This window comes from Thermobia domestica, chromosome 2 (assembly GCF_964235325.1).
Source record: "Thermobia domestica chromosome 2, izTheDome1.hap1.1, whole genome shotgun sequence".
In the NCBI taxonomy this organism is placed as follows: domain Eukaryota; kingdom Metazoa; phylum Arthropoda; class Insecta; order Zygentoma; family Lepismatidae; genus Thermobia; species Thermobia domestica.
In genome coordinates this window covers 247,785,491-247,804,603 of record NC_137455.1, presented here as the reverse complement: position 1 = coordinate 247,804,603, position 19,113 = coordinate 247,785,491, and the positions used below count along the sequence as shown (strand labels likewise).

The window sequence follows — 19,113 nt, the reverse complement described above, 5'->3', positions numbered from 1 at the left end:
GCAAGACATTTTATAATTATGCGTTGCGCAGTGGAGGGGTGCACTTGTTGCTCCGACATCATGAGCGGTACTGACGAAATGACGGGAAATATCTAACAGCACGCTCTATCCACTCCCAGCGGTCCCGCCTAAACATAACACAAGTGAGCGGCCAGTCCTACCAACTGTTGATGTTCAAGAACAAAACTCCCGTTTATATTTCTTCCCCCCTCGTAATTGTTTATTATAAAAGGAGGAAATACGAGGTATTATAGCTAGTTAAGAGGCACATTTTAGCTAGTTAAGAGGCCTCATTGTGACGAAATTAAACTTCCGCTAATTTTACAGATTTTGTGTAATATATTCAAAATGGATAAAATTAATCAAAAAGTGGAAGCTCATTGTGCTAGACAATATTATTTTGCATGAAATACCGTTATCACAACTCATCTATCTGCTTTCGCTTTGCGAACATTTTATAGATACAACATTTATTTTCACGTTAAATAATGGCTGCAAAACGAAAGTACATAGGTGAATCATGATAACGGTATCTCATGCAAAATACTCTTGTCTAATATACTGGTTTTCCACGTTTTCACTGATCGATTGCAAATTTTGCGTAGATTGTCCAGTTGTAATTGAATATTTAAAAAAGACATGGGCATTATTTCTTTATTACATTTTTAGGGTACACTGGAAGCGTTGAAATTAAAAAAAAAAAAAGTAATGCATCATATCCTACGCATTTTACATTCCAACACCACATTGTTGTATATTGGGGTTGTATATGTCTCAGGCGTATGTTTCATGGCCAGATAATAATGAAAAAGGAAGGATCAACATTTCACGAGTCTAAGATAAATCTATTTTTTGAGTGTTTTGCCCAGTGAACACCATATATAACTGACATTATAATTAATTGTATATGTGATATATTTGCTTACTACATACTGCATGCAAGAAGAAAGAAAACACTGGTCATACATGAATTAGAAACTCCAACCGGAAGTAGGCTCAAATCTTGCAAACGGTGCGAGATATTGAGGAAAAATAATCGAAAAAATCTCCCTTTATGACACCCCTTGCCGATTTTTTTTAATCAAGACGTCTTTCACTTGTGTCTGTAAATGGACATGTACATATGTTGTGAGGAATGAGAAGGAGGTTTATGCTCATATGCGAATGATACGCTGTGTAGAGAGCGCAGGTTCAGCTAGTATATAATTAAAGTAATACGAATGACGTATAATATTGATATAAAGTGAGGTATTTTTGAGACAATTTTCGTTTTCTATTCTATATGTAAATCTCTCGAACAGTCGTAAGCTGCACGGGAAACTAAGGTTTTCTTCCTTTGAACAAACGTTATTCATAACTAGGGTGCAGAAATTATTATTTTTTCTGGAATCGCGGACACAATCTCATCAAATACACGTATTATTACACTTCGTTCAATAATAATAATAATAATAATAATAATAATAATAATAATAATAATAATAATAATAATAATAATAATAATAATAATAATGGAAATTTTAAAGTGCATATTTTTAGAATTTTCAGCTTTTAGCTCTTTTTGTTATTTTCTTTAAGTTTCAGTGACTTTTTAGTCACTTTTTTTGGTAAGCTTCGGTAATTTTTCATTATTTATTGTCATTCTTTAATTTTGGTAAGATACTCCAGACTTTGCACGATGTGAACACATTTTTTCATAGAATGGCAATATACAAGGAAAATAAAAAGAATCTGAACTACAGGTATTAGTCTTTGTTCCTATGTTGTCAAGATAATGGTAATGTACTACAACCGTATGTAGAAAACCGTAAGTAGAAAAAAGTGGAATTTTCGTTTTCATTAAAATCTCCAAAATTAATTTGTATGTGAATGATATCTTTTTTTAAAAAAATATTTCTGACGTTTAAATTTTTTACCTTTTACACGACCTATATTTTGGTGGAAAGAGGCAATTGCCTAGAAATCACCCCCGTCGTCGCCCGAGTTTCCTTTATTTTCACTCTCCGATATTTTCATATACAATTTGTTTAAGTCTATACAAAATTACACGATTTACGTGGTGGCATCATTATTTTTGCTGTGACGCGCAAAACACAAAAGAACACCATGCTACATAATAGGCCGAGATGCAGGAAACTAGTGCATTTTATCCTGAATAATTTATTCTCTTTGTTCTATTCATTAAATTGTTTAATTTATATTTTGCTTGGCTATTTCAAATTAGACTTATGTACGTATTTCAACTGAAGAAGCTACGTCACTATTTTCTACTATCGCGGATATAATGCCCATCACTTAGTATGTTTGTTGCATTCTCTTAAAGTTACAAACTTAATCGTTATTTTTTACAATTTTAGGTATTTTTTCATGTTTCAGGGCATATATCTATATTTTTAGGTCATGAACTTCCTCTCCCTATTCATAGCACATAGTCTCATACAAGTGCGGTTGTGTCACACAGCAGTATAGTTGAAAGAGCAATACGTCTGCAGTGCCAAATGTGGTTCTAGTGGTTAGTTTCGTAACTATAATCAAAAACCTTTAATTTTTCACTTTTTAGCAATTTTTACCCATCCAAGAGAATGATTTGGAACCTCGAATGTTCCAGAGGTGCATATCTACACCTCTAGATCCCTCCATTTTTTTTTTTTAATTTCCGGAAATTCTCAAATTTAAGGATCGGAGCAATGCACCCCTTCCAAATTTGAAAAATCATTTACCTCTATGGCGCCATATAAGTCCTAACAGCTAATCAGAGCTATTTATCTGAAGACTCTCCGGTACTAAGAGATCCAGGTTCGATCCAAGGTCATGTGAGCTTATGGTGAACCAGGCCCGTATCCAGGGTTGTCTAGGGGGGCCGCCCCCCCTAAATTTTTGCTGGCCCCCTAAAATTTTTACAGAAGGCTTGCAAAAGAACTATAATATGGTGATGAACTATCATATGGTTGGATCGGGCCCCCCTAACTTCAGCCGGGCCCTCCTATATTTTTGGGCTGGCTACGGGCCTGTGATGAACAATATCGGTTCCAAAGGTTCTATTGGTATTCTCTTCCTGTGCAATATTTTATTCCATAAACTGTCCCGTCATTGTTCACTTGCATTTTTCTTTTAGTTCATTTAGCTTACAGTGGTCGTGGTGGTTCAGTAGTAGAGCGCTCACTTCTGATGCGTGGGGTCCCTGGCTCGATCCCAACTCGCACCAAGTGCACTTTGTGGTGGACAAACACTGTATGCGTGTATTTTCTCGAAGTTCTCCTGTTTTCTTCCACTGTCTTAATTCCACCGCTTCATTCATTATCATCACTGTCTTCCTTAGCCTTGGAATATAAAAGTGAACATTCAACTGAAATTTCTTTCCTTTAGGGGACTGACTTCATCGAGGGAGTCGAGGGACTCGAGGGAGTCGAGGGAGTAAAAATAATTACTAGAGGGAGTCGAGGGAGTAAAAATATTCACTCGAGGGAGTAAAAATATTCACTCTAGGGAGTCGAGGGAGTAAACATTTTCACTCGAGAGAGTCGAGGGAGTAAAAATATTAACTCGAGGGAGTCGAGGGAGTAAAAATATTCACTCGAGGGAGTCGAGGGAGTAAAAATATTCACTCGAGGGAGTCGAGGGAGTAAAAATATTCACTCGAGGGAGTAAAAATATTCACTCGAGGGAGCCGAGGGAGTAAAAATATTCACTCGAGGGAGTCGAGGGAGTAAAAATATTCACTCGAGGGAGTAAAAATTTTCACTCGAGAGGGTTAAAATATTCACTTGAGGGAGCCGAGGGAGTAAAAATATTCACTCGAGGGAGTCGAGGGAGTAAAAATATTCACTCGAGGGAGTCGAGGGAATAAAAATATTCACTCGAGGGAGTCAAGGGAGTAAAAATATTCACTCGAGGGAGTCGAGGGAGTAAAAATATTCACTCGAGGGAGTCGAGGGAGTAAAAATATTCACTCGAGGGAGTAAAAATATTCACTCGATGGAGTCAAGGGAGTAAAAATATTCACTCGAGGGAGCCGAGGGAGTAAAAATATTCACTCGAGAGAGTCGAGGGAGTAAAAATATTCACTCGAGGGAGTCGAGGGAGTAAAAATAATTACTAGAGGGAGTCGAGGGAGTAAAAATATTCACTCGAGGGAGTAAAAATATTCACTCTAGGGAGTCGAGGGAGTAAACATTTTCACTCGAGGGAGTCGAGGGAGTAAAAATATTCACTCGAGGGAGTCGAGGGAGTAAAAATATTCACTCGAGGGAGTCGAGGGACTCGAGGAAGTCGAGGGAGTAAAAATAATTACTAGAGGGAGTCGAGGGAGTAAAAATATTCACTCGAGGGAGTAAAAATATTCACTCTAGGAAGTCGAGGGAGTAAACATTTTCACTCGAGGGAGTCGAGGGAGTAAAAATATTCACTCGAGGGAGTCGAGGGAGTAAAAATATTCACTCGAGGAAGCCGAAGGTGTAAAAATATTCACTCGAGGGAGTCGAGGGAGTGAAAATATTCACTCCAGGGAGTCGAGGGAGTAAAAATATTCACTCGAGGGAGTCGAGGGAGTAAAAATAGTCATTCGAGGGAGTAAAAATATTCACTCTAGGGAGTCGAGGGAGTAAAAATATTCACTCGAGGGAGTAAAAATTTTCACTCGAGAGGGTTAAAATATTCACTTGAGGGAGCCGAGGGAGTAAAAATATTCACTCGAGGGAGTAAAAATATTCACTCGAGGGAGTCGAGGGAATAAAAATATTCACTCGAGGGAGTCAAGGGAGTAAAAATATTCACTCGAGGGAGTCGAGGGACTCGAGGGAGTCGAGGGAGTAAAAATAATTACTAGAGGGAGTCGAGGGAGTAAAAATATTCACTCGAGGGAGTAAAAATATTCACTAGGGAGTCGAGGGAGTAAACATTTTCACTCGAGGAAGTCGAGGGAGTAAAAATATTCACTCGAGGAAGCCGAAGGTGTAAAAATATTCACTCGAGGGAGTCGAGGGAGTAAAAATATTCACTCCAGGGAGTCGAGGGAGTAAAAATATTCACTCGAGGGAGTCGAGGGAGTAAAAATATTCACTCGAGGGAGTCGAGGGAGTAAAAATAGTCATTCGAGGGAGTCGAGGGAGTAAAAATAGTCATTGGAGGGGGTCGAGGGAGTAAAAATATTCACTCGAGGGAGTCAAGGGAGTAAAAATATTCACTCGAGGGAGTCGAGGGAGTAAAAATATTCACTCGAGGGAGTCGAGGGAGTAAAAATATTCACTCGAGGGAGCCAAGGGAGTAAAAATAATTACTAGAGGGAGTCGAGGGAGTAAAAATATTCACTCGAGGGAGTCGAGGGAGTAAAATTAATTACTAAAGGGAGTCGAGGGAGTAAAAATATTCACTCGAGGGAGTAAAAATATTCACTCTAGGGAGTCGAGGGAGTAAACATTTTCACTCGAGGGAGTCGAGGGAGTAAAAATATTCACTCGAGGGAGTCGAGGGAGAAAAAAATATACACTCGAGGGAGTCGAGGGAGTAAAAATATTCACTCTAGGAATTCGAGGCAGTAAAAATATACACTCGAACGAGTCGAGGCAGTAAAAATATTCACTCGAGGGAGTCGAGGGAGTAAAAATATTCACTCGAGGGAGTCGAGGGAGTAAAAATATTCACTCGAGGGAGTTGAGGGAGTAAATATTTTCAGTCGAGAGGGTTAAAATATTCACTCGAGGGAGCCGAGGGAGTAAAAATATTCACTCGAGGGAGTCAAGGGAGTAAAAACATTCACTCGAGGGAGTCGAGGGTGTAAAAATATTCCCTCGAGGGAGTCGAGGGAGTAAAAAAATTCACTCGAAAGAGTAAAAATATTCACTCTAAGGATTCGAGGGAGTAAAAATTTTCACTTGAGGGAGTAAAAATATTCACTCGAGGGAGGCGAGGGAGTAAAATATTCACTCAAGGGAGTCGAGGGAGTAAAAATATTCACTTGAGGGAGGCGAGGGAGTAAAAAAATTCACTCTAGGGAGTAGAGGGAGTAAAATATTCACTCGAGGGAGTCGACGGAGTAAAAATATTCACTCGGAGTCGAGGGAGTAAAAATATTCACTCGAGGGAGTCGAGGAAGTAAAAATATACACTCGAACGAGTCGAGGCAGTAAAAATAAACACTCGAACGAGTCGAGGCAGTAAAAATATTCACTCGAGGGAGTCGAGGGAGTAAAAATATTCACTCGAGGGAGTCGAGGGAGTAAAAATATTCACTCGAGGGAGTCGAGGGAGTAAAAATATTCACTCGAGGGAGTAAAAATATTCACTCGAGGGAGTCGAGGGAGTAAAATATTCACTCGAGTCAGCCGAGGGAGTAAAAATATTCACTCGAGGGAGTAAAAATATTCACTCGAGGGACTCCCTGAAGTGAATATTTTTACTGCCTCGCCTCCCACGAGTGAATATTTTTACTCCCTCGACTCCCTAGAGTGAATATTTTTCTCCCTCGAGTTAAAATTTTTACTCCCTCGAATCCCTAGAGTGAATATTTTTACTCTTTCGAGTGAATATTTTTACTCCCTCGAGTGAATATTTTTACTCCCTCGACTCCCTCGAGTGAATATTTTTACTCCCTCGACTCCCTCGAGTGAATATTTTTACTGCCTCGACTCGTTCGAGTGTATATTTTTACTGCCTCGAATTCCCAGAGTGAATATTTTTACTCCCTCGACTCCCTCGAGTGTATATTTTTACTCCCTCGACTCCCTCGAGTGAATATTTTTACTCCCTCGACTCGTTCGAGTGTATATTTTTACTGCCTCGAATTCCTAGGGTGAATATTTTTACTCCCTCGACTCCCTCGAGTGTATATTTTTACTTCCTCGACTCCCTCGAGTGAATATTTTACTCCCTCGACTCCCTCGAGTGAATATTTTTACTCCGTCGACTCCCTCGAGTGAATATTTTTACTCCCTCGACTCCCTCGAGTGAATATTTTTACTCTCTCGACTCCCTCGAGTGAATATTTTTACACCCTCGGCTCCCTCGAGTGAATATTTTTACTCCCTCGACTCCCTCGAGTGAATATTTTTACTCCCTCGACTCCCTCGAGTGAATATTTTTACTCCCTCGACTCCCTCGAGTGAATATTTTTACTCCCTCGACTCCCTCGAGTGAATATTTTTACTCCCTCGAGTGAATATTTTTACTCCCTCGACTCCCTCGAGTGAATATTTTTACTCCCTCGACTCCCTCGAGTGAATATTTTTACTCCCTCGAGTGAATATTTTTACTCCCTCGACTCCCTCTAGTGATTATTTTTACTCCCTCGACTCCCTCGAGTCCCTCGACTCCCTCGATGAAGTCAGTCCCTTCCTTTAGCCTCCTGAGAAGCTGAAAGTTTTCGTTCCATTCATAAATGGCTATTAAATATGTACATTTTAGTTTTCATTTTAAAGATAATATTTGAAGTGACTCACTAAGAAATAAGATTACAATAAAAGTAATCATAATATGGTTCTCAAACCTCGATGCCCAAACAATCGGAAAGCTCTGATAGTTTCGAATGTCTGTTTACATCGACTTAATGAAATTCTTAAAAGAAACTATTGTGAGAGTGTAGCTATTTCTCAGACGTCTATCGCCCTCAAATCTTGCTTATGGTATGCACGTTTATCGATTTGATCTTTGGTATGTCAAAGTCTTTTATTAGCCTTTAGAGCATACGATAATTACTAAATATATTTAAAATTCAAACGCTTTTTTTTCTTGATGTAATTTCGCTAAACACAGCTCTAACGGTTTCGCCATCGTTTCGATGCCACATGTCGGATTTCAGTAAAATGAAATTGAAAAGTTAACTACATCTTTGCAATATTTCTGTAATGATAAATGTTATTAAGTAGGCATGAGCTTGCTTTCTCTCGGAGAACACACTCAACTGAATGAGACTGGTTTGACGAGTATCCTTGCGGAGTGAAATAAAATCGTTGTTTTCTGGCTTCAGGCTCAACTACCAAACCCTGCGTCTTCAACGTCATGGACGAGAAGCACCAATCGCGAACGACGATTCTGATTTCACTGGCGGACGAGTGCGAAGCTAGCCCGAAGCTTCGCACGAAATGCAGTTAAGTTCGAGCGAAGCGGAGTTGTGGAGGTGGGTTACAGCTGCGTGTGTTGTGTAACAAAAGTTTGTGTGAGAAACGTAAATATAATTTTTTTCATCAAACATAAACACAATTGAAACTTTTCCTACAATTGAAAATATGCAGCGGGTTTATATATGGTGAAGTGAAACAGTACAGTGCTTCTACATTTGTATGTGAAAACGTCGAAAGTTTGTTCAAGATATTTGTTTTAAATTGTTTCTCGTAACAACGAGTGTTAAAGAAAATACGCATATTTGAAACAGAAGTAGTGCTTGAAATATTCTTATGAAACAGTGATCTTTCAGTGTTTATGTGGTATACTTAATTATAAAGAAGTGCATGGATAAATAGTTGTAACGATATTTCTCGTGATAATGGTGTTTAGTGATTACGTAAACAGATTGTATATTTAGAAAGCATCGTACAGAACGCGAAGTAAATTTGTGTGTTTATAGTGACTGATAAAACTAAAAAGGAACAAATATTCTTTCTAAGGATATACAAAATAAATGGCGCGTGAGGTAAGATCTATTTCTCAGTTTCAAATATATTTGATTGATGAATACGTAGAAAATTTACTGTATGTAAGAGAACTCATCAGTGTCAACGTTAAGAAGGCATTGAATTTAAAAAATACAATTTTGAATACGTTCCGCTCTTTTCATTAAACTGTCGGAACTGTTGTATTAGGAAGTAGGAACACCGTAGTGTATCTGTATACCTATATTGTTCATGAATTACTGTTCCACAACAGTTAGGGACAACACTTTTGACGTGGCAGGAAAGAAGGTCTGGTTCGGAGAATGGACGTTTTCTTTTGTAAGCCACTCTCCTTACAAGCAAACGCAGAGAGCAATGCGCGCGAAAGTTTGTGATCGTCTCAAACTTAGAACTTATTGCACCTTTAAAACATAGATAAATATCTTAAACACAGCACAAATATTAGTAAAAACCCTTATTTGTTTATATATATATATATATATATATATATATATATATATATATATATATATATATATATATATATATATATATATATATATATATATATATATATATATATATATATATACACCCTGTGGGAAAGTACGTCGGGAAATAGCGAACTACTTACAAGCCACACTTGAAAACCAGAGAGTATCCATAATTGAAAACATTTTTTTAAAAATCTAGGCCTACTTATATTGATGCTTGAGTACAATCAGATACAATGTACTTAATTCCATTCACATGCGCCGGTACCAAAGGCGGTGATTTCTCTGTAACTTTGGAGAGGTGACACATATGTGTTTGCTTGCGGACAAGGGTCTAAGTAGGCACACATTAGAATTTTAAGACAAATTGAATGCAAATTATGTCAAATATTATATATTCATAAAAAATACGCAAGACAATAAAAATATAGCTATATAAAAATACATGAAGGCCCCGGGCTCCCGCGGCCTTCCAGAATCGGCGCCCTTGGCCGGTACCAATTCTTGGGTTTTCTCAAAATTCACTCCAGAAGCCTTAAATTTCTAACTGTCAATGAGAGTTCTGATGCAGTTTTACTATACGGATCCACAGATTGTAAAATGTACGAAAAAATTTTGGGAAATCTTTCATTTGTCCATTTTATGTCGAGAACGGACCCCAACCAACCCCTGCAGGCTTCTAACCCGTTCCTACTACTACTACTACTACTTATACTATGGATCCTTATAGTAAAACTGCACGTTATTTGAGTCACTACTGTATAAAAAGAATTGCAAGATAAAAACTGGTGCCGTTCATTGTAATGCTATTGTTATGTGATTATTCTGGAGCAAAAAAAAGAATGTGTCAATTGAGAGAAATGTGAATTTTAAATCGGGCCTTGGTTTAAAACAAAAATGCATCGTTCAACGGAAAACTGTATTGAGTTAATTGAAAAAATTAGGAAAGTAAATGCGTGATAACTTTTCCGAAGTTCTGAACTCTGAAGACTTCGAGCGAACTGCAGTCTGCTGCGAGATAACCACCGTACGCTGAAGTCAATTCTCCTTGAATTGACTTCAAAGTTAATAACCTACAATTAAAGGAAAGAGATACTGTTATTAATATGTTGGGCTTTTGAATTAGATTTTTCTCCTTTATCGTAAAAGATATAGTTTTTATTTAGTGTGAAAAACCGAAAATGAAAATACTTCCTTCGTATGACATTGGCCCAAACCAGTTGTATATTTTGAAAAACTACAAGTTTACAACGGCTTCCGCTTCAGACCTCATTTTAAAAGTTATACATCCGGCAACAACAACAACCACAACAAAAGGAATCCTCTGGTTATTCGCGGAATTACATGGCGCGTCAATCACTGATAATCCGTAAAATGGCCGAATATGGACATAAATCAACATTATTGCTTTTGAACAATTTTTATTTGCAGTATACACAAAACATGCAGTTATGACTTAATAAACAATACAAGTTTGTTGATCTACTTTTTCACAAAATAAATCGGTGAACTGCTTTTGTTTTTCGTGTTTAAAAGCCTTTTCTTTATTTCTGATTGAAGGTTTATTTTTAAAATTTTTTTTTAAAGGAAGGAAGAGAGCGGATAATCGCGAGTTTACTGTAATATAGTTTGTATGCCTATTTCGTATAAAATGTGCTAGGCTATGTGATTATAATAGTTTCAGACATAAACTGTTCTTTAAGTTTAACGTTATATTTAATTTCTTTAACGTCTGTTGGATTTGAACTTTGTAAATATAATGTTAAATTAGAAAAACGTTATGACAAATTATTATTATTATTATTATTATTATTATTATTATTATTATTATTATTATTGTGAGGACCGCGGTGGCGTAGTCGATAAGGTCGTCTATCTACTACCGAGTGGCCCGGGTTCGATCTCGGATACGAGGGGGTTATTTTATATTCTAGCCTCGTTCTCGAACGGTTCAGGAGCTCTCTGTAAAAAACATAGATACTTGGAGGAAGCTAGAAAGTGGGTCGTCATATGTCAACAGTAATTTATTTCGTCCGTGAACCACCCTATGTTTTTTTCGAATTGGGAGCTCTTTTTAAATTATTATTATTATTATTATTATTATTATTATTATTATTATTATTATTATTATTATTATTATTATTATTCACAGCAATCGGTTCAGTAATTCCAGAGATGTCTGTTGACATCGGAAATATTTACATAATATCGAGAGAAAATCTATTTTTTCAAAGTCTATTTAAAAATGAACGGCGTCAGTCCGGTTTGCAACATTTTTCTTCAACTCCAGTTTTGTCATGATTTGTGTTAGAAAAGTGTCAACAGTAATTTATTTCTGCCTAATGGGGAACGCACCTAACAATATTTTGATTTGAAAGTCATTCAAGTCGTTTCGACTTAGATTATCAGTAAATCAAAAGGACAGATTGTAATTTGGAGGACACAACAACTTAACAGAAACTAATAGTACGAAGCGCAGTGGTAAGATAGGCCTATACCTATGTATGTTTACAGCAGAGAAAATTGTGTTATGATGTGATAATGGCATATTTTCGTGATTTCAAATCGTCCTGCGCTGATCATGTGAAGATTTTTGATGAATTGTACATTTCTATCCAGTTTATGTACAGAACAGAATGATTATCTTCTCTGGTATAACTAAATGGGAACGAGCGTATAGATGTATATTTTCGAACTTAAAGCAGAAGAAGACGGAATCTTGTTTTGTTGTTAGAAGGAAAGAAGAAATCAAATCTGTGAATCTTTTTTCCCACATTAAATAAATTCAGAATAAACTTTGCTTCTACAACACAAATGTAAACTGGAGCTCCTTCGTGGCTAAGCGGTCAGCGTATGCGCCTTTGGCCTGTGAGACACGGGTTCGATTCTCGGCGGGAGTTCATGTGGTTCGGATTCCACGTTAATCAGTAAGTCCACGTCTCATAGCCTTGCGCTGAAAGGGACGTTAAACTCAACTCAATTCGCAAGAAATGTAAACTGACTAAACTCGAACTACTCCTCAGGTGCTAAATTTTTTTATGCGTGCTTCTTTTCTTTAACCCAGTCATAGGGTTTATTTGATAATTTTTTAGGCAGCCTTATAGCTGAATTCCCTATTACACTTAGTTCGTTATACTTGTGATGAGTTGAACAATTCTGACTAATAATCCAAACTCGGACTGATAATCCTTGTCAGTGGAGCTTGTCTAGATGATTCTGAAATTTAAATACTAGAGAACTGATATGGACATTTTTTCAGTGCCATCTGTTAGATCGTAGTACAGCCTGAGCAGCCTTGAGTGGGTCGTGGCCAAATGCGGAATTTCTGTGAAACCAATTGTGAAATATTGTGCTCTACTTTGTCAGTTATTACCGAGTGATGTATTACATTAATAGCTAGCTATAACTACAATTATACATTTTGCGGCATGTCTCTCCTTGTAGATATACCTATTATTGAAATGTTCAGATGTTCGTAATTTGGGACAATTAATCTAAACTGTCCTGTAAATTGCTGTTTCCGGTTAGCAATTCTCGTTTCATTGTACACGATGTAATTTTAATATAACAATATTTTAGTTGTATTATGAGTGAAGAACAACAATTTTTGCAAATTTAGCTTATCTTAGAATGACCATGCAAAGAAAGAGATTTCAACAAGCAGCAACGATCATCCATTGACATTGAAAAATAAGATTCTCAGAGTGGGAAATGGGGAAATAAATCATTTAGATATATTTTACTCAGTGGCGCACGCAGAAGTTGGGGATGTCAGTCTCCGAAGTTCATATAATGGAAGGTGTTTCTATACATACTGTATCTTGCTCAACAAAGGAGGTTAACACCCTAAAATCCCCCTTGCGTACGCCACTGATTTCACTGAAAGGTTATTGATGTTATACGGAACAGTTTTACTACCTTCTTGGAGATTTCGCCCGGAAGGTTTTTATTCTATCCTGGTATACTCTTCATAATTTTTCGGGGAATTGAGTCCTTATATTAAATATGACTTCGCCTAGTTCGACAACTGACTCTTTTTTTTTTTTTCGTTCATCATTACATTTGTGTACTGTGTGGAAGAGTGTTCTTTAAGTTATTTTGCGAGGTCTATATTGACAGTCTTTTCTTTCCTGGTCATCGATTCCATCGTTTGTGTTTTATCACGCAAACTTGTCATCAACTTATACCTTCTGGGAGAAGGCGGAGAGGATAATAGCAAAGTCATTAGATTATGTCAAATAAAACAGATCATCTCGTTGTATTATATTTACCATGTTCGTTCAGATTTGTTTGGGACAGACACATTTGTTTTCGAACTGAGCTAAACTACAAGATCATAGAAAGAGAAATAAAGTAGTGAGTCTCCATTAAGATGCTCCTTCCTATGATACTTTCCGGTTGAGCCTAAAGATGTTCTGCAACTTATTACTGAAACATTCTCTTAAGAGCGAAGAAGATAATTCTTACCTTGTTCAGCAATTCAGATTTACGATTTTTGCAGTTCTCATGTATACTATGGATATAGCAAATAATTTTTCATCTCTGGCATCTCTTAAACCGGTTATACATAATCAAATGTCTATCAAATGTTTCAGCGAAGTGGAATTTGAACGTGCATGATAGCAAGTTGTATACAACTTTTGGGTTGGTTACATTATTTGATACAACTGTTTTAAAATAAAACATGTTCTATTCATACCCAGTATTGCATCGAAGGAAACAAACGAAAATCACTGTGCGGTAACAAAACAAATGTAAGAATTGAATGAAGAAATGTAAACAAGTGAGCAACAAAATTAAGTTTTGAATTTTATCGTTTATAGTGCGTTTCAAAATTTCAGTCAACTTACTTGACCAAATGGTTATCAAAGATACAGCATTTGATGGAAAACTATGACCATTTATAATGCGCTTTAGTCTTACCCTCTTATTTTATTCTTATCACTATTACAAGCACATTACGATCCATGTTCTGATGCGCTTTCAGATGCTGGTCCAGTCCAGCTTCTGTCGTTACTTGTTTCGACTGTTGACGATACAGCATATTCTAGTTTATTTAGTTAGAAATTGTATTGAGATACTGTTGCGTGCTGGTTAATATAATGGAAAATTCGTCTTGGAAGACCTACGAAGAACGAATAATTGTTCGGATATTGAAAACGAATTTTTGGGTATTAGAATAACAGTAGGAACATTTCGAATAATTTTAACACCACAAGTTCGTAACAAATCCGTGAACAAATGAAGATACGAGGTACCGCTTATGTAAGAAAAGTAAGATGTAAATTTCATTGGTTATGCATAACATCGTCGCCTGAAGTTAACATCTCTGTATTAGCAGCTCTTCCAGATCGAATTTTCCATCACATTACATATGATTACTTCAATAAAGAATCAGACAACAGCATCTCAATATAATTTCTAACTATATTAAATAAATGGGAATATGGAATGGGAGAGAGAGAGAAATTTTTTAAAAAGTGGTTTTATACCAGGATTCCCTGTGGGAGGTTATGTAGGTCGGATCTCATGTTAAGCTGTAGATTAACATGTCATATGGTCTCGCAGAACTCCAATCTCTAAGCCATATATATATATATATATATATATATATATATATATATATATATATATATATATATATATATATATATATATAAGAGAGAGAGAGTATATAACGCAGTACTGCTTACCTTAAACTATATATTATAAATATTCTGTAGTGTTAAAAGCAAGACTATATAATGGGAAATCAACACAAGATCTATAATTCACATCTTGGTTTAAATATACGATTGTACTATATTGAATTGGTTGATCTAGAAAATGAATATTGCCTATATTTCAGTAACTCAGTCTCATTTGAAGATTTGGCACAATTATTTTCATAATGGGTAAAACTATTATCATAACAAATATAAGAAGTTTAATTAACTAGGGGGCGCAGTGGCTCAGTGGTAGAGCGTTTACCTCCGGTGCTTGGGGTCTCTGGTTCGATCCCAGCTCGCGTCGTGTGGACTGTGGTGGACAAGCACCGTGCTCGTGGGTTTTTTCGGTGTTTTCCTCCCACTTTCTTCAACTTTTTCATTCATTTCTCATAATCACCGCTCCTTTAGACTAACCGGCATAACCGTGAGACGTAAAACTAAAAGATTTAATTTCATTTAATTAACTATTAGGATTTAAAAAAAAAAAGAGAGACTTACCGGTACATCTTGGTCTATCTTGTGTATAGTTTTCTTTTTTAAAAAAATAATACTGGTTTCAGTTACCCTTCAGCATTGTTGGGTAAATTACTTGTAAAAATGTAACGCATTACAAGTTACTTTACTTGCCCTTAAAATGTAACACGTTACCTGCCCCCAAAATGTAACTGTTACCCTACTACGAAAGTAGCGCGTTACTTTTAGGTCTGAAACTTTGAGTGTGTGAAAAAAATTTTATTACTTCAATTTTCCGTGCTACTACTACCACTATTATTATTATTATTATTATTATTATTATTATTATTATTATTATTATTATTATTATTATTATTATTATTATTATTATTATTGCACGTTCTGAATCGCATCATGTAGGTACAAGAACAAATTCTTACTTGACAGCAAGGTGAGCATTTTCATATAATGCAACATTGACTAAAATGCCAAACTGCGCTATTCGTAGGGATGGGCAAGAGACATTTCGAGCGAGTTTTCTTTGAAACTCGACTCCACTAGAAACACACACCTTTGGGATCGATTCGAGATTTCCTCCAACTCGACTCGAATTCGGGTAGAGTTTCGAGTCGAGTCGAGCAATATCGAGCCAAATCCTGTATCCTGTAACTCTTTGCAAGTATCCTATATAGACAATATAATTATTATCAATGATACTACTACTACATATTATTATTATTATTATTATTATTATTATTATTATTATTATTATTATTATTATTATTATTATTATTATTATTATTATTAATAGTAATAATAATAATTATAACAACACTGTGTGTAAACATGAAAGATAGGCGGTTTGTATCTGAATACTAAAAGGCTAGTTGAGTGCCAGTCTCGGTAGTCGTGAAGTCTAGAGTCAAAGACATTGTTCAGTAGCTTCTGAATTTGGTTTAGGGGTCTAGGTTGAGTATTCGGGCTCGAGCCAAGCATTGTTAAAAGTTATAAGGCGCTTGCCAAATATCTTTAAAACTGCTCGGCCTGGGTTTAGAATTGTCAACGACTCCAGCAGCACGGCTCACAAGTATCAAGCCGAACCGAGAATTGAGCCGAGCCAACAGCTCACCCTACCGAGCCGGCTAGAGCTCTCGGCTCAGTTGAGCCGAATCAAGCAGATGGCTCATCCGAACCAAACCGGGCTGAGGCGATGGTTCACCCCAAGCGAGAGCCATCGGCTTAGTTGAGCCGAGCCGAACTAAGCTCATTATAAAAATCTCTTGTGGTCTCGTTATCGAGACGAGACGGGATACGAGCAGTGTAGTATTATATTTACTAAAAGTATTAGTATAATAAAATACTAAAAGTTCACTAAAAGTATTATATTACAGCATACATTTCTCATGGCTTTCGTTTCCAGTCTAATCAGGCCATGATTTCAAAACGAGCTGAACGAGCGAGCCATACTCGACTCGAAACTTGGCGTCAAAAACGGTGAATCGGCTCGGAACTCGACGCGAGAAAATTTCTTTTGACTCGAGTCGAATTCAAATCGAGTTTCGAGTCAAGTCAAGTTTTATCAGATTTTGGTCACGGGTACCTTGGTCCAGACCTCAGACCAAGACGAAGCGGTTTTTTTAGTATTCGAACCAGGGGGTCTCAAGGATGCGTTTACTGGGACATGTAAAAGTAGTAGAAAATGGCTGGTGTTAGTGTCAAATTCATAGTTTCCGCGGTCGCTGGGATCAATGGTGAAACTCCGATCGCATTAACTTCGAAATTCACCCCATTCAGTTTCGGGCCTGGGACACCGGGGCGGGGGTGGGGTATCGAGTATGCAAAATTAATCCAAAATGATCGGTATTATTGTCAAGTCCATAGTTTTTTCGGTTGCTGAGATGAATGATGATACTCCCACAGGCGTTGGCTTCCAAATACAACCCCCATCGGCTGGGGGCCAGGCGCTTTTTTTTTAATTGTTCAGTTTTACATAGATATTTTATCTGACCTATACGAAGATGGATATTTCAGCTCTTGCAGATTATAGAGAAGCATTACACTACAACTAATAAAGTGAGAATTCGTAAAATGGAGGTGAATCAAAACTTACCAGTAACTCTAAAATCTATACATGCTTTTTAAAGCTAGTTGTTCCAAACTCTATAATCAACGGGACTCTAGAATACGCAAACTGATCTGAAAGAACTCCAATATTACGTATCATCAACATTACATCAATAAAGAAGGCCTGCTCATCAGAACACAGTTTATTCATATTAATCCCTTACTGTATATTTAATGTATATTGTTAATTATGACATCCTAGTTGTTGATAAATATTTTCCGCCGGGCACTTCAGATATTTTACTTTTAAATTCTATCCACATTCTTTCAAATGTTTGAATGGTAAAATATTATCTTTCTTCATCTTTATAAAAACAATACCAATCAAAATAAAATAGACTACCGGTGCCATTGCACTCGTAGTTTACTCACTGAATGTATTGATTTGGAGCTGACAAAATCTTCCAGGTGCTTGCAATCAGTACACGTGATTTTCCTGAGACTGTCCTCATCTTTCAAATACAGCAAGTGGCACTATGATCTTATCTGTTTCCCTGTGTGTCGATGACTGTCGGTCACTGGCATACGTAGTTCATGCTCCATTCTTCCATTCTGAGAAATTCACTTACAGGAAAGAAATATTTGTTTCCGAAAAAATATAAGTACACATATTGTCACCGACATATATTGTAGTTACTCATCCGAAATGTAACGCGAAAAAAGTAACGCAAACTAGGTACGTTATTTAAAAATTTGTAATGCGTTACTTGCGTTACGTTACTTCCCAAGACTGTCTTCAGTACGTACTAAAATAACATAACTTGAATGGTAGGCGTTTCCCTCATGTAGTTTCTCCACAAAATATTATATTTCCGTGTAACGCTCACCATGACAATAAACTAAATGTAACATCAATGATTAAACAGTCCATGATTAAACATAGATTTATTACTTCCGGTCTTAGTATTGGATTATCATAGGTTGAAAGTCTTCTTATACCTGTAGTTTCACAATCTGAAACTAAATCCACTTCTTTCTGGATATGCCAGCAGAACTTGAAAAAATTTTCCTCTGACTAACTTACCAATTCTGAAAATCAGTTGCCCCAGTAATACATATCAAATTTGATGCATAAGTCTATATGTTTTGTCCTTGTATTAGTAACAGTAGATTGGAGCAGTAACGTTGTCCGATTCTGTAGTTTCGCTCCTCACTTTACATAATTCCGTCTCAATACTTGAACACGAATCTTTCTCTTCCGTCTGCATGCCAAAATAATTCGTCAGTCGATATTGACTCAAACCATTGTTTGAGTATTTGATACCTCATTTTTCATGGTTAATCTCAAAACAACATTTGGCACATCTAAAGCGAAAACAAGACATAGGTAGCATAAAATAGAGCTATATAGTAGGCAATATTTGTAATTTAGCAAAATTATGATAATATATAAGGTTCAAGGATAATTAAAAACTGAACTTTGTATCGAATTTCTTGTTCGTTTCTTATCCATCTTAGAACATAACATTGGAAAGAAATTGCAACGTCAAAGAAAGATGTTTCAGTAGATAAGAAAATGGCATTTTTAAATCAAAAGTTGCGTTAAAATAGAAATGCTCTCCGATTACATATGTCATAATGCTTGCTCCTCCCTGTTCACTTTGAGATTTGTTCTTGTGTTCTGAAAATACACGCCTTTCACTGCATATACTATTATTCACCTCGGTATGTCCCTTGTACTCGGTGCAGTACATCTACCTCTTTTCCTTGAATTTGTTATCTTGACATAAGTATTTGTGGACATACAATAAG

At 36.6% G+C, this 19,113-nt stretch overlaps 1 protein-coding gene across 1 annotated transcript in view; it reads left to right on the top strand.

The window, feature by feature from the left end:
- Positions 1-8,070: 8,070 nt before the first annotated feature.
- LOC145678427 (semaphorin-1A-like) overlaps positions 8,071-19,113 on the top strand; it is a gene marked incomplete in the record, with an annotated part of 854,086 nt that continues 843,043 nt past the window's right edge. The window contains 1 exon segment of the mRNA XM_081748545.1: positions 8,071-8,623.